This window comes from Chrysoperla carnea, chromosome 2 (assembly GCF_905475395.1).
Source record: "Chrysoperla carnea chromosome 2, inChrCarn1.1, whole genome shotgun sequence".
NCBI classification, from domain to species: domain Eukaryota; kingdom Metazoa; phylum Arthropoda; class Insecta; order Neuroptera; family Chrysopidae; genus Chrysoperla; species Chrysoperla carnea.
The window spans coordinates 63051015-63069340 of NC_058338.1; the positions used below are offsets into that span (position 1 = coordinate 63051015).

Sequence of the window (18326 nt, forward strand, 5' to 3'; positions counted from 1 at the left end):
TAACGCACTTTCTTTGTTAAATGCGGTATATTACATTCTTAAATAAATAAGGTGCATTTTTTACGCCCATCTCTAGGACTATTTATTATATGCTCATAAGAGCATATTTATGTGACCATGTAATATTCAACATATTAGTGTAGTCATGTTTGTAATGTTTAGAAATGTAATGCAATGAGGTAAACATCAATTTATTTAATATGTGTATATATGGAGAAAATAATGTTCAAAATATTTACCCAATAAATATTTACTTTAAAATGATTTTTTTAAAAGCAAATATATATATATATATATATATATATATATATATATATATATATATATATATATATAAAAGAAAAAATTGATTGACTGCCTGATCAACGCACAGCTAAAAAAGCTGTGTCTAGAAGCATTAAATTTTGTACAGACGTTCCTTAATTAAAATGAGGGTTGAAAGTTTCTTTGAAACTTGTTAAAAGTTTACTGTACAACTTTTTTATTTTATTCTTTAAGGGAGCGCAGCGATCCCTATTGCGCCATTGCTAAGGCCACCATTCCAAATTTTCCATTGGGATGGTGGCCTTATTCTCCCGCTATTTCTCCAGCATGTTAATTAGGCAAATTTTGATTGTTAATATATCTCATTCCACGGACGGAGAAAAAATTTCTTACTTTTTCACATTAAATACAGTATACTTTCATTAATCGTAAATGTCAATCAGAGTGAACTCCTAAGTAAAGCCATTTCACGAATAAACTATCTTAAGTCAAATTGCAGTCGCATTTTGCCAGTGGAAGAAAAGCTTAAATGTAACGCCATTATGTCATGAAATATAAGTACTTTTCACAATAAACGTGAATTGCGGTAGCATAAAAATGATTACTGTTTTACGACGGCAATATTTTTTCACAAAATTTGCAGTTCAAGTTGGTTTAACTTAACAGAGCAATAAATAACTTTCCTCAGCTACTTAATCATTTTTTTTTTTTTGAGGCAAGTCATATTTACATGGCGAGTACAGTCAAAGTTTTGTTTGACTAGTCGGAAAAGTTGTAAAGCTAGATTACTCTGCCAATATTTATTATTGTTTTCTAATAATTTTATTTTTTCTTCCATGAATTTTAGAGTTGTTCGTAAATTTACGAGGTTGTTTCTATATAAAAACAATCATTTGAATCGGTAAAAGGGGAAGAATAAAATTGAAAAATCTGTTATTCTTCACACGACTAGTATGTGTATATATCTATGCTTAGCTACATATAAAAAAAATTTGCCACATCAATGGTAGTAGCAAATGACATTATATTATTAGTGAGTGTATACTACTTACTTACTTTACTTCCACGTATCAGAGTACACTATTTGGAAAGAATATGTGATTCGTAAACCAAACATCCATAAAAGCTACCTACAATCATATAAATTTTAAACCAAATACAGAGCGTGATTCATGGCTCTCGCCATTGTTTTTCCTTTCTGGTTAAATATTGATTCAACAATTCTTCTTTACTACGTTAACTAAAAGCAACTCTAAGAGACCAACAAAGAATGACGTGTCTTAAGGTTAGGTTAGGTTATATTGGCTGTTCACGAAGGACACATTTAGGCTATAGAGTCCATTGTGATACCATATATGTGTTTTACCACCTTTTCCGCTGATAATTTCATTTATCAGCTCTTCAATTATTTTCAGACGCTGAGTGCTCATTCTTCATGCATATACCATGCACTACATCGGCCCATCACAAGTATTAATTAAATAAATTTTTGATGTGACGGTGGGAATCGAACCCGCTACCCTATGCATATCGCGAACGGAATTGGTTACGCCTTAACCAACTGAGAAACTAGAGTTAACGAGTTGCCTTAAACTTACACAATTATTTTAACCAATTTTTAAGGTCACATTCCCTTACTGGAAAGCCTTTTATCAACAGAGTACCTAGTTCATTTGTAGTTACCCTAACTAGACTCTACATGGGTGACCCAAATCTAGGCCTCCAATTTGCTGAACGGTAAAATTTTATCAAGAAAAATTTAAGTAAAAAGACATGAAAGAAATATAATAATTATTAAAGTTTTAAAAAATGATTGCTCGGTATCGATTATAGAGATTTATAATGAGAATTCATGAAGAATTGTTGTATCTTTTTAACAGTCTTTTTATTAAGTGATTATTCATTTCATGGATATTTTGCATCGCAGGTTTATACTTTTATAGTAAGCAGCTTCAAATAACACATCGCATAATAGTTTTTAGAATAGATATAATTATTAGGATTTGGAACCAATAAAAATGTAAGTTTTTACCTAGCCTGTTGAAAATGCAAACAATATTTTCAACGTAACTACTCCTACTTACCCCGATTCAATCGCTTTAAGTCAATCATTCTATCTGAGGCTTCGACTTATTGTCACTAGTGAAAAAGTGCCAGGTCTGTAGGAGTTAGTAGTTTTTATGGAATGTTAAATAGTTTGCCAGAATTTGGGCGAGCTGTGTATTTGTATTCAGATTTTAAATCTTTATTAAGAAAAAACGTCTTCTTAACAAGTTTAAACTATAAAATTGATCTGAGTGACATTCTGTATACAGAAATATTTATATCGAATCCATAAAACGAACTCCTTTGGTGAGATTTATTAAGTATATTGTCATTTATATATGTCGCTCGATATTTGATTTACTATTTCTATATTGGTTTTTAGGTAGTACTCCATTTTGTAAATTTGTGTGCTTTTTTTATACTATATACATATATTATTAACCAGGTACATTTTTATTAAATTTTATAAAAGTTTGTGTTTCCTTTCCTTTTTATTGCATTTCAATGAAAAATGATTATATATTCTAACTTACTTGTCATAGAAAAAATGTGGTATACATATTCCCTGTTGCAAATATTAAAAATTTTCAATTCAATATTTATACACTACTGTTTAAAAGTATCGAATATCAATCATTTTACCCGACCGCGTGACGCAAAGCATTGGTAGTGTGTTTGTCAGTCTTTGTATGTATGTATGGCTCTTAAAGAATATTTAATAGTTATTTACGATACTAGTAGGTTAACAGTATGATTAACGAATGCCTAAAATTTGATGAGTTGTACAATCCCAGAATACGTTAATAATATTTTATCACACGTGTATCGTACAAAACTTTATCTACGCCTCTTAAATGTTAAAATAAACGACAATTATTATTTAAAATTAGTTATTAATAAACGCGACGGTCCGAAACATCGGACAAGACTTTATTATATTATAAAATTGATATTTTAGAAAATCCCATTTTCCTGTATTTTGAAATGTTTTTCCTAGAGTGTGGCCTTCTCGAATTTTTCCGGATATGTGGCTTATACCAATCCTTATGGTTTAGCCTTGTGCCATGTTTAATTGAAATCGTTGGAGCCATTTTTGAGAAAAGCCCAAAAAAAGGTTTTCCCAAGGCTGTGGGCCTTTTCGAAGTTTCCCGGATATGTGGCTTATACCATTCCTAGGAACACCCTAAGGTCTAGCCGTGTGTCCAGTTTGATGGAAATCGTTAGAGCCGTTTTTGAGAAAACCCCAAAAATCCTGTTTTGGCTAAGAGGGAAGTACCCTTAAAAGAAGGCCTAGGGAAAAAATCGTCTGGAATTATGACCAACCTGAACCTATGTACCGAGTTTGAGAAAAATCGGTTGAAAATTGAAGGCTCCAGCTTGGTAACAGACATACTGATATACCGACATACCGACGGACGCAACATTTTATAAAAACTACTTTTTTGGAATCAGGGACCCTCACAATGTGTATTTCCGTTGAAACCCCGACATCGATTTTTTTTTCGCATCACAATATTTATTATATTTATTATTTAATAATATTATATTTATAATATAATAAGGTAGAAAATAGAAAGAAATAAAATAGAAAATTAAAAAAGTTACTATAGGTTTAGTTTACATTTTATTGTACTTTGGAGTGTGTTCATGAATTCATTACGATACAAGTGCGGCAATGAACTTTTTTTCCAACGCCTACTGAGAAAAATACTTCTTATCTCACGGGCGTAGATAAAATTGTTTTGTATGTTACTAGTGTGAATTTTCTATTGAAGAACCAGAGACTCAGAGACAATTCAGGAAAGTGTGAAACCTACGAGCATGCTAGAAATGGCAAAATGCTAACGGACACAAGCATCAATAGGCATCCGAGAGTTCCGTTTTCGAACTGCAAGCTACTCGTTAAAGAGGATATCTTAAAAAGGGCCAATCTTAGATAGGAATGTTATTGTGGTACTACAAGATATATGGCCTGAGTACAATCGTAGGCGTTCCGAAGACTTATATCGTTCCAAGGATCTCTATTCGCAAAGTTGCTACGACTATTGCAGGAGCTGCCATAGTGTGGAGGAGGAGGAGCAGACGATGTCTCGTCTTCTTTGTCACTGTCCAGCCTCTCTTTGACAACCTCTCTGACCTATCACAACGGACCCTATGGTCTAAGTGTGTCCCATCCTAAGACTGTCACTGTAACCTAACCTACTATGGTAAGACAAAATTATATTAATTTTATCCTGAAAATTAAATCTTTTATACCTAAGTTGCTATGATATTTAGTTTTGACGAAAATCTATGAGTTTTTTTCTTATCGAAAATTTTCTATAAATTTTAATGAAATCTTGGACACAATACAAAGGATCGCCACTGGTCTATAAGAATTTTTTTAAATCCGTATATAACAACAAATGCGTTAGCTAGTTGTATTTACATTTTTCAAAAGAAAAATTTTTTGTTCAGCAGTATGAAACTTAAATGTCTTTTACAATCATAATACCGTCAGCCAGAGAAACACACAAGAAGGGAACAGAAGAAATGATGACAACATAGTGACTTTTATATTAAACAGAAACTTTTTAATTTAATGCAGAACTTTATATTATTGAAAATAGTGTTTTTATTTCATCATATTCATATATACACAAATACAAATCTAGAAAAATAACGAAATTTCCAGCTGATGCTATTTTTCTTTTGCTATTTTTACAAAAGTAATTTTCTTTTTTTTCATTCTTATGTTTGCTGTATACAATTCTTGTATATAAGCGAGACGCGATGGTGTTATTGTTGAATGAATTAAGGGAATTGTTTTTTTTTCTTCGTCTTTTATATCAGATGTCTTTCAATTTTTCTTTAAATAATAATCAAAGAAAATGGGTTGAGGAAAATATGATAATATTAAAAATATGTTATATTTATTCCGAGACAGTAAGAAGCGATATTTCCGATATTAGAAAATATTAAAGTGGGTTAATTATTTTCTACAAGAAGTATTAAAATTGCCCATAATAATTAAAATTGTAGATGTGATTATTAAATATAAAAATGTCTCAATACTTGTTTTCCTAAGAGCGACCGTTTCTGAGATATAACGATTCAAAAAAGTGTAATCGTTATAATATGTATAAGTAAGCCACGTACATCACTAAAGCTGTAATACCAACGAGTAAAATATTTTTCTATCGATCAGTGTAACCCCCACATATATACAACTTTTGCTTAAATACATCCGTTGGGTGCGAAGTCATGGTATGGAAAAGCAAATCGATGCCAGCGCTTGCAGTGGATAATTTTGGCGTAAAGGGCACTGCTATGACCAATATTCCAATTTTTTACATGCCTGTAAATTTCCATTTAAAATAATTGAAATATAGCAATTAATTAAACTTTTTATATTAGAAATAGTAAAAATAAGAAACGAAATTGTATAAATACTATGAAAATAAATTCTATATACAAATTCGAATTATTACTGAGTTAAATTAGAAAATATTACTAAATTTTCAATGTCTCAGAATTATATGTCCATCCATAAAATCATATGAAGATTACAACTCTTCCAACTCTTTGAATCGTTATATCTCAGAAACGGTGGCTAGGAAAAAAAAGTATTTACTCATTTTTTATATTTAATTATCTGACCTACAGTTTTCGTCTGAACTAATTTTATGATCAAACTTACCGTTTCGCTGAAAATTGCGCCTTTGTGGCCCGTCTTTGTGACCTTTGACCCCACATAAATGTTTTTTAGTCATCTCGGATCAATGAGAATTTTAAGTTTCATTTATGATGATTTTTTTATCAATCCTACTTAATTTCAGCCGGGTGAGAATTTTCGTACCTTCGGATGTTTAAATTGACCGTATAATTACTGTTCAAATTTATAAATGAAATAATCCTCTCTACGAGTATAATGACCTATTACTTTCATAGCCCTAGACTGTTTTTAAAAGATTTAAGCCTGTTTATGACTTCCATATTGACTGTTTTGACATCACTAGTGATTTTCTCAATATTGGATAGCACATAAAATTATGATTTTTAATTATAATTTCTTCGTTACTAAATAATTAGTCTCTGTTTAATATAATGTATTTTAAATGGAGATGTATTGCAATAACAACTGTATATATGTACAATACAAACGCAATAATTTATGATGTTGTTGGGTGCGTTGATTGACATGTAATTTAAATAAATTATTGTAACGATATGTATTAAATGGACAATGGTAGTAGTATATATAGTACCATACATGTATTAATTAAAACAAGTGTTTTATTATATAGCGAATTTAGAAAATATTGGATGAGATCTCGGCGAATTAGATCTCGGCTAAATTTGGCCACAACGGCGAAAGTTTGTAGACCCTTGTCGAATGTCTCAATGGATACGACGATCCAAAATGCAGACATTTCTGAGTTATGGGCGTTGGAATGCCAATAAACACTGTGTAAAAGTGTATGCTTTTATCAAACATATTTTTGTACAAAATTTTATTATACTTAATGATTGTTCTTTTTTATAAAGAGTTGTTTACTAGGCAAAACAAAATGATAAAATTGGCAGATGATTTCAGAAATTTGAAGGAGTTTCCCTGCAGAAAAAAATATCTTCGACGTTTTTAAATCTTTGCGTACATCCAGAGTACCATTTCCCAACCTCTCTCACCGTGCTCATATTTTTAAGGATTTTTGCGGTTTTAATGGATTTGAGAACCTTACTTAAACTTTTAAACATATTATAAGAATATACTTTCTCTAAACTGGTCAGGCTCACTAACTTTCGCTTTGCAGATGAGATTTTGCCTTGGTGGCAGAAAATTCCGCCGACTTACAAACGATGTTAAACCAGTTAAATGAATAAAGTATCTTGGTCGGTTTGAAGATGAATATTTCTAAAACTAAAGTAATGACAAGCGCAGGAAATATTAATTTATTATTGAACGGTGTCCAAGTACAAATACTTGGCAAAAATTATAGCTTTTAATGATAGAATGATCGAAATAGAACCCAGAATAGCAAATGGTTGGAAAAAATACTGGTCATTGGTATACATTCTCAAAGGCGATATATCGTTAACTTTGAAGTGAAGAGTGATGGATTCCTATGGTTTGCCGGTTCTCACGTATGGTACTCAGACTTCGACACTAAGGAGAAAAAATTTGAAGCAAAAGAATTCGTTCATGCCAGCGAGGTATGGAACGTAATATATTTAATATTAAAAGGTCCAATAGAATAAGTTCAAAAATAATTCGAAATAAAACTAACATCAAAGATATCACAGTCATGGTAAAAAAATTAAAATGGAAATGGGTTGGTCTTGTGCCGAGGATGAGTCAAATGCGTTGGGCGCAGAGGTGCAGCATAGGAATACCATATTTAAGAGCATAAGGGGTCGCCAAATAAAGAGATGGAGAGCTCAATTTAAAAACTTTTGGAGAAATCAATGGATGCGGATGGCCAGAGAACGAGTGTAATGGAAGTCAATGGGAGAGGCCTTTGCCCAGAATTTGGGATGTTAACGAGTTTATTATTAGTATACGGATTGGAGTACATCTACAGCCGCACGATATGAGCTGACTGGTTGAAATAAATATAAATAAGATAAAGAAGTGTTGTTGATGGCGTCTCTCAGCTGATGGAAATTCTCTCCCTCTGTTTTTTGCCCCCTTCAAGGAAATATTTAATATTTAGAAAAAAAAATTAAAATCCCATGTCAATAAATGAATGTTATAATAAGAAGCATCGAATGAAAGGAAAATATAACGTCAGTCATGGAGCTCTGTAGTTCATGAGTATTTTTTTTATATGAATCAGTTTCTAAGATCGATTCAGTTTTCAATTAGCAAAAGAGAAGAAAATAAGCATTGGATATTCAATAAATAATTGATCATTGTACTTTCAATATTTCAGAAACTGGTTTCAAATCTAAATGTAGACGTAGATATAGATATGTGGATTTTGTACACAAAGGACAATAATTTCAATAATAGAAATGTGTTACAATGACTATCATGAATTGCAATTTATAAGGGTTGAGTGCAGATTATAAAGTCAACATTCATGTCATACAATTGTCGATATTCATGATCGGAAAATATGTATTTCTGCATGTCAGATTTTTGAGATATAAAATTTTTAGAGAAATAATTTTCCATCCTCGTAAAAATCTCAATCCAAATTTTATAAGCAAGTTCCGTCAGAGCGGATTAACCTGTGATAATCTTTTGGTATTTTAATAGTCGTTTACAGGAGCGATAATATTTTGAAATTTCTTGGTAAATATTAGTAAATTGAGATTTTACTAATCAGAATTCTGATCTGATCAGTATTTCAAAAACGCAGTTTTTTTTTTTGAAAATTTATATTATAATTACAAAATTTTAAGATTTTAGTAGCCTATTTCTATATACTTTACAATAATGAAAAGGCAAGCATCTCGTTTTGGTTAACCCCAAAGAAGAAATAACAACATGATATTTCTTTAAGTTTGGGTAGAGGATTTATATTTTAAGGCGTTGGGCACAGAACTTGACAACAAAGACAAGCACAGTCATTTATTATCGACTTATGATATTAGTAGTCAAGCTCATAGTATAGCAGATATTGGTCCAAGCTTCGTTTCGGATCTTGGTACCAAAAGGGCGCTTACGTTTTTTTTTTTACAAGAAGTCAAATAGGTAGATACTTGTTTGATTCTTTAAACATAATATAAAAATTGCATTGCATTTCCTTTAAATTATCTCTGTTTTCTATAACTTCTGGTAACTTTCACAACTCAAAATGTTTTAATGATAAAACATTTTAAAATTTTGACAAAAAATACAAAAGTTTTAAAAAGATTTTTGCATCTTCTCAAAATTCATGGCAACCTGAATCGATTGAAAAAGTTTTAGTTTCTTAGGTTACTTAGATGTCGGTTATTGGTCTCTGTTGAAGTTTTTTTGGTTTTATATCGCAACCAGCAAATATCTTGCGATGAGAATAAAAGATCCTCGAAATAATTATAAACAACAAATTTTTAGGAGGGTTGGTAAACCAATTCTCGGTTTGTTAGACTGGACCAGGGTTTAGAAAAGTATTTCTTGGTAAAAACTGTATATTAATTTTTATATTAAACATACTGTATACAGCATTTAAATGTATCTATATGTATATTATCAACCCATATCTATTCATATAGTATCCTGGTCATTTCATTGGTTGATGTGTCATCATCATCATAATAATCATTATCATCATGTATGTATGTCCTGACTGGAATAATGACTGATAACCAGTAATTGTGGGTTACGTACACATACATACAGATCATACGTTGATATACATTTATATGTCAATATTTTCTGGCATATCCGATTTCTGTTTCAGTGTTTCTATAGTTAGGTTAGGTTAGGTTAGAGTCGCTGTCCTGGGGTGGGACACGTAGTGATACCGAAAAAGGATTGGCCAATCCCCGGACACTACTCCATGAACCACTTTGAGCTGTTTAAGAACAGCAGGAGTGCTTTGACATCCAAGGACTTTTGGTTCGAGAGGTCTGACCAGGAACGCTTGGGTTCAGTCTGTTTCCCGCCCAGCCAATGTCCTGTAATATTCACAACAACTTTGCTAAAGGGGGGCTCTTGGATACGATATAAGAGCTTTGGAATGTCTACGATTGTGCTCAGACCATATCTGTAGTTAGGTTACAGTTTTTCACAATTTAAAATTGTGAAAAAATGTATCTAATATTGAAATTTTGAGGTGTATTATCTCATAGAAACGACGTGATGCAAGTAAAGTAGTAATGGTCTTTACAATATTTAATGGAAATTTTATGACATTTTTATTAACTCGGTTTTATTAACTTCACTTGTTTGCTACAAACTTACAAGCTAATTAAAAATGTAATAAACAGTTAGAAGTCAATTTTAACGTTCTTCAAATTGTGTCAAGGTCCAATGATAATACAATAATTTAATAACTTTATTCTGAAGATCATCAGCAATCGATAATCAACTTTAATAATATCTTAAAATGTTAATGGCAATATCAATGGGGATGGAATAATGGCTCGTCATGAAGAAGAAATTTCTTTTATTTTATTTTTTACCCAAAAAGTACACAATCAGTAACTTAAAGAGACCAAGAAAAGAAATTCAATAATAGTTCAACAAAATACGCATTATTGCACTTAAAAGTGGATAATGATTTTAATTGTTGTATAAAATTCAAAGCATGAGGTGCTCTCTACATTTACTCTTTAAATAAGCTGATTTAATAGATATCGAGCACTCCACGTTTTGAATTTTACATTACAATTAAAATTTACATCCTCTTCGTAGTCCAAAAAAGTGTGAATTTTTTTAGTTTTATTAAAATATAATTTAACTTCCGATGCTCTCCCGCACACAGGCGTAATTAATAAAAAATTGACAAAGATCATTTTTTTAAAAGGGTCAAATAAACAATCTATTATATTATTCGCATACTGAGATTGTAACCGCAATAGACCTTTTTCATGAAAAACTTCATGAAATGCGTTTTGATAATTTTTTATGAAAATATAGGTCGAGTAGAGCCTGTAAAAACACAATGAAAAAAATTGTTAAAAAGTCACATAATATTTGAAATATTTAAAAACAATTTTTTTTGGCTCCACCGCACACGTGATCTGTGATGTCAATCTGACAAGCAATGACAATAAGACAGTGTCAACAGTTGTATTAATATATCACTATTATCAACTTTAAATGAAGTCAAACAAACCATTAAGCCCCTTCGTGTAACATCGTGTGTTTCCGGATCGTTTTCGACAATTTGAATTTTAATGATTTTCATTGTCTGTTTTCTCGGTCATATGGCTTAAAAAAATCGGGGAAAAAAATTAGCCCATTGATCAAGACATTTACTTTCATTTAAAAAAAAGAAAAAAAAATGTGAAAAAGGTCTATTGACAAGGCGCTTTTTTAATGTCTAAGAGGGTAAGTTTTGGATTATGAGTGGAAAGAAAACATCAATTAGAATTCGAAAATCTCCTGCCAACACTTCGAAATTACTATCTTAAGTTACATCGGAAAATAAGAACTGAAAAATTGTGAAAAACACGTGAGATTGGCCTCTGATCATGTCAAGAAGGAGGCGCGGTAAAAATTAGTCCCAGCATTTCGAAAGTAAGATATTAATTTGGAAATTAAAAAAAAAAAAAAAAAAAAAACATCGATCCTATAATTTTACAAACAATTGTTGTTCTACCGAGCAAAAAAGCTTACCAAAAACTTTATCTTCCTTCAGTTAAATGCAGCCGGTCAGTACGATCATCTTCCGGCAAAGGGATAAACAAAAATTTGTTTACATTTAGTTATACAAATTTTTTACTAGCAAAATTTAAGACATTTCAATCGGATTTTCAAAAGTTGTTTAGCTCCAATCCCATGTATAATATTCAACTGTTTGGTTACTATACAATTTATTCATTAAAGATGTATGTATGAAACAACACATGTTCGTCGAGTTACCTATATACAAATACGAGTCCTAAACAATGAAATCATTGAAATGTAAGTAGTAAGTTTTGTAGTATTATTATGTACACAAAATGTTAATTAATATCAAACTATTTAATTTTGGTGGACTGTTAAATGCTACTCACTTAGAATTTGTTGACATTTATGTTGTTAACTGTATCTAAATGAATATATCTAACGGTTGGTCCAAAACTAATGGGATTTTGTTATTAACACATTTAGTCCATAGAGTTCGGTTGTGATACCAAAAAGGGGTTGGCGCACCCCCGGCCATCACTCCATGAAACATTAGGAGCAGTTTAGGAATAGTAGAAGGGCTTTGACATACAGGTTGGAGAGGTCGTCAAAGAACGGCTGGGTTAAGTGAGTCCATCTTTCATAGGAAGAGTTAAAGAAACAGTGATAAAGAAAATGAAACATCGTTTCTTCTATCTCCCCACCGTGGCACCTCCTGCAATGTTGGTGGTACACTGTAAGGTCCAGGTATACAGCGTGCCTGTCATCTAGCCGGTATCCTTTTATAGCCGCAGTCCTCAGACCTCAGACCGTACTCAGACTATATCTTTCTTGTAATATCAAGTAAATTATCGAAACGAAACTTTCGTTTCTAGCAAGCTCGCCAACTTCACAACTTGTCTGATATCACTTGGCTTATGCAATGTATAATTTTTCATACTTAGAGTTATTTTGATATTGATAAGTTTTCGTACTCTCTGTAACCTTGTGAGTAAATTATTATTTTATACCTACCATTGTGTAACCATTTTGTTGATACATGTAGGTGTATCTAATATGTTAATAATAAATATACAGGTTGTTAATTTTGTATCAACTGTAGCAGTTGATCGAAACAACACTAAAAGTTACAATTTCAGTAAATAACAGATTTCCTACGAGTCATTAAACCGAGAAAATAAATGACGAAAAACGCGATAAAACCGTGTTTTCTCGTAAAGTTTCGAGCGAATTTGACTTTCGCTAGTCTCTTTTTTTCCTTTTTTTAACTCTACAATCCTCTATTTTTTTTAAAACATTTTTCTCCTAACGGTCCCGTTGAAAAACATGGATGCGAGAGTTTTGTAAACTTTATCTCCTTAGCTTGTACTAACACTATTTTATGACTCATTAAAAAAAACATTTTGATGATTGCTATAATTTGGTTCCTAGCAATCAATATTGTCTCGTTCCGTTAAATTTTCCTGTCACATTTCAAAATTCAATGATCTCCAAATTTTAATTGACATATGGTATGAAATACCTACACATTTATGAAAACAAAAGTCTACTACGCAAACCACATAATCAGAATGGTTAAGGTTTATCTTAAATGTTATAGATTTTAACTAACAAAGTCTTCATTATTTTGGTCAAGGAGTATTCCATACATTATTAATGTTGTTAAACCACCATGGTCCTTACAATATCAATGTGTATAAATAAATGTTTCATATGTAGGTAAGTAAATTTGTATTTAATTGTATCTAGGTAATCAAAATAAAATACTTTTAAAACAAGCCTTTTTTGAAGTAAATAATAATCTTATTGATGCATACTTAATTCACGTTTTGAATTTGTTGGAATTTAATTTTTTGAGTTTCTGTATTTTTGTTTTGAATAAAGTTTTTTCATTGAGGTAAAATACTTTGTTCACATGCTTCTAAACTATGAAAATATACCGATGAACTGAGATTTCATGATCACTTGGGTATGATTTAAACATGAATTAATAACTTAGAACCGTAATGTGGCCTCCAAACGGTTGATCGTTATAGAGGAGACACCTAAAAAAAGTACGCGAATAGCTGTCTTCGTTTGTCTTATATTACCTATATGAAATACACACATGCACGTGTATTTGCAACTAGATTGAAACCCGCCCGCTTTACTGGGCTTAAAAGTAAAAACCACCGCTTTATAGCCTACACCCTCTCTTGATATACACAGTTTTCAATTTTGTTAAATTAAAAATAGTCATAATTCAGTGAGTATATGAAAATAATTGGCCATGATTTGTTTGACATTTAATATTTTAAATTTTTTCAGAATTCTTTAATTTATGGTTCAAAATGATGATCATACATTTTCTCCATCTATACCTTATCATCATTTTGAACCATAAATTAAAAATTGCTGTAAAAATTTAAAAATGGAAAATGTCAAATTAAATTTAATTTTTTAATTTAAAAACAAAAAATATATTTTTATAAATTTTAGTTCATGTGTTATTATGATTTATCAGCTATATTACTGTAGAGTTTCATTAAAAACCATTCGCTAGATTTAGCGTGAAAGCGTAACAAACAAACAAACAAACAAACATGCTTACTTTCACATTTATAATATATAGGGATAATTCAAAATATTTATATAGCGCTTTGATAGGCTGCGAGACAAAGAGGGAAGACAGTCCCTTTTCAAGGTTTACTTTAATCATATTAAAGTAGAATTAAAAGAAATTCCCGACATAAAATCCGATGAACCGATTTTGATTTTTTTTAAAACCTTCACTTTTCTTTACCTTTATTCCTCTTTTTTGTTCCCAAATCTATGTATTTTAATTTTTTGGTGCGCTAGCCTAATGTTGCGCTGATAATGTAGCTTTCTTTAAATGAAAAAATTTTTAAACTGCTCCAAAAATGTCGGATTTTAATACAAACTTTCTTTTCCCTTTTAACTACCTTATGAGCTACCAGAAGTTTGGGCTGTATGTTGATATATTAGTCAGTCAACTATTTCTACATATATTCACATAAAATATTTTAAATTTTCTTTAAATGCTGTTCAGTTTACGATCATTTAAAGGCTTTCGTTTAAGTTTTCTTGCAAGCCATCCGTGAAGCATACTATACCCCATGTTTCCCCAAAAATAACGAACTTGATTCCAGCTAAGCGGGAGATGATAGTCAATTATCTTACATTTTCGTTATATTTTTAATATGACTTAAAAAAATTGTATTTTTATAAGAAACAAGCAATATTATTTCATCGCCTCAAAAATTGAACCCGTAAATATTTTATTTATGATAAATGTCCGTGGTTTGAAGTTGTTTTAATGGTATATTTTTCGAAATCGTTTTACCAATATTTTTTTAGAAACTATCGTTTAAAAAGACCGTTTTGAGCATGCTTATATGATTACTCACGTATCTATCGGTTAATATTGGCATTTTCTTTGGAACTACCAAAAAAAAAAAAGTTTTGGAAAATTTCCAGTACTAAACGCCATATACAGGAGTCGTATAAGCTTTGGAAGAGGGCAGATTATCTAACGATAATCAATTAAATTTTTACAAATCATAAACAAATGGGGAAACACTAGTAAAAAATTTGAAAAATTTCACGTTTTTTAAAAACAACAATAAGCAATAATCCCCAAACATTCTACGAACAACAGAAATTGTCTTTTTTTATGTTTGAAAACAAAGTGTATATTAATTTATCATATTTTTTATTGCTTTTTTAGCCATTTATTGTGTAAAACCAATATAATTTCCCTGCCATTAAGCATATAAAAAGTTGGATGTCAATATACAATACACAGCCATATTTCTACGAATTGGGAATGGGTTTGAAGTGAAATGAGTGTATTGGTGTTCACCCACATCTTTTTTTTTTGCATATATAAATAGTACATTTGAACATATATAAAAATAGCCATATTGGATATTACCTTTAGAAACAGCACCCGACAATCTTCTGATTAAGTACACGATAAGAAATATTTTGTTGATATTACAATGTCAGTAACAGTGTGAATGCCATACTGTATACTGTATTGAGGGAATAGCAACATTAGCAATAGTTGTGGCAGATGATTCAATGTAGCATACGCGCCAGTCACATACTACCCACAATTCTTCTGATAGATAGCCCTATTCAATACTGTAATATTACTTATGTTAACATAGTTACTATTTGTATCTATCTCTATACCATACCAGCATTGTAGTTAACGCCATGCATTTCTTACTGTGTAAATTCATAGTTCACTATCTTGTGAGAGATATTTAAATGCTTTACAAGAGTATATTTTGCTCTCTTTCTACACCTTTATCTAAAGTATGGTGTTGTTAATTATTATAATGGGTTTGAGGTCTGGGCAGAACGACGTAGTTAATATTGGATAAATCATCGGAACAACGGAAGTTAATTTTTGAACTTTTTTTTTCTTAAATGATTGTTCAGTTCGAGCTAGTTACCGTGCACTACATGATTTTCACTTGATCGTATCCTCCATATCGATTTTGGATCCTTAAGTAAGAAATTTTAAATCAACTAATTCAATAAATAATCAGACAATACGCGAACGTTGTCGAAACGTAATGAATTATCGAGTATGCATCCTATCCCAGATGGAGCTGAAGCATCTCATTAAGGATATACAGCTTTTAAGGTCCGGGTTTATTATTAATATTTCATTACTAGCATCATATTCAAACCTTTCCCAATGGAACATTCCGACAAAGCCGACAATTCATGAAGGTCGAGCGGTTTGAGTGTCTGTAAAAGTAAGCAAAACAATGCCGTCAGATTGTATTTTTAAATACACGCCTCTCACTTAATTTACGGGCTACATTTTGCTGGTAATACGTATTTAATAAATTTCCAAAAAAAAAAAAAACTTTTTAAAATAAAACAAATTATTATAATAGCTCATACACAAGTTGTTAAATTTATTCTTAAAAGTCACCGATGGAAAAAGTAATCACTGATAGAAAGATTAGTACTTTCAAATAAAATTTCATCATAAATTACCTGCAAAGGAAACTGTTACGTGTTGGATAGGAGTTGAAAAAGCACAAAAACTGGAGGAAGAAATAATTGGGAATGCTTTTTGGTGGCTTATTACAAGTGTTACCTACAGTTAGACGTTTTAGAAATTTAATGTCTTTGTTTATTTGATATTACAAAAATTTGTCCATGGATGATAATCCATATGAACTTCAAAGTATATAAAAGCATTAGAAAATTTTTTAATTCGATTTTTAGGATGAAATGTAAACTTTCTATCAAAAAGTTAAATTTATTTTTCTGTGTTTCATAGCTTGTATAAATGGAGATGAATTTTTGTTCAGGGAAACAATAAATCACTTGTAATAACAAATACAATTTTTTGCGTGCAATAATATTAGTGAAATAAATTGAATTGAATGAATCAGATAGAGAAATATTTACCCAACGAACATGATATAGATTGATTCTTTTTTCAAAAAAAAAATATATATATAACTAATATTATTATAAAATATATATAAATATTTTCTCAATGCAAAATTGTGGAAGTTTTAATTAAATTTAAAATAGTTGTTATCTATTTCAGAAACTATCTGCATCTATACATACAAGATAATTTAATAATTATCCCTTAAATTCTTGATAGAATTTAACATAATTGACAAAAATTTGGAATGTATTACTAACAAAATGGAATGAAACAAAAACTAACAAATTCTTCATACCTATTCCATAACTTATAGGAACAGAGGTCGTTTTTCCACACAAAATAATTTTTAAATCTACTACTATGATCAAATTAAACATTGGAATGGCATCAAATCAGGTATTTTTGTTTTCTTGATATGTTATTTTGTATAGGCAATGTTAAATTCAAGTTTTCAACAATTTGAGATAAATTTGGTTTTTATAAGACCAACAGTTTCGAAGATACAGCTTTTCAAAGTTTGTTTATTTTTTCAAGTAACACGATTTTACGCAAAATTCCATATTGTAAACCGTTAGAGATAGAGAAAAAGTTAAAATGTAAAAAGTGTTTCACATAAAAAAATAAACCACTGAAATAAGGTCAACATTTTCGGGGTTTTTCTTATTTTACGGCATGATCCGGTCGTTTGCCGAGGTCGAAAACTTGAATTAAACATTGCCTGTACATTGCAAACAACGTATAAAAGAAACAAACATATACCTGATTTGATGCAAGGTTCACCCCCTTTTTATGTTTAATTTGATTGAATTTGAATGAACTACATCTCCTCGAAATACCAGCGTAGGGTAAGAACTGCCAACAAACTTGAAATTTTAAATACCCCTATAATGACAGTGGTAAACTTCAAACAATTATTTGAAATTTTAGAATTGAATATTAACAGTTTAAACAAATTTGAACTAAAATAAAAATACAAAATACAGATGTTCTCGTTGCTACTAGCTGTGTGGATTTAAAAGTTTTCAAATATTCAATTTTTAATTTACGATTTGAATTGGAACTATTCCCATGTATTATTTTAACTCTCATGTATTAAATTAACAAAATTCGTTTTTCAATTTAAAAAACAGTAGACAATATATCATTTACAGAAAAAAGTCAACCAATAAATTACAAATTATGTATACAAAATTGAAAAATTTATATCTTTTTGATTTATTTTACTAGTTTAAGGTCATCCTGTGTATTTATTATTTGTACATGTATTATATATGTCACGACTATATCCAAAGCCAACGTTTTACAATGGTTTATAAAACTAACAAATGTTTATCCTCGCTTTCG

At 30.5% G+C, this 18326-nt stretch overlaps 1 protein-coding gene across 1 annotated transcript in view; it reads right to left on the reverse strand.

Annotated features, from left to right (window-relative positions):
* LOC123292830 overlaps positions 1 to 18326 on the reverse strand; it is a 218122-nt gene that overhangs the window by 73760 nt on the left and 126036 nt on the right. The window lies entirely within an intron of this gene.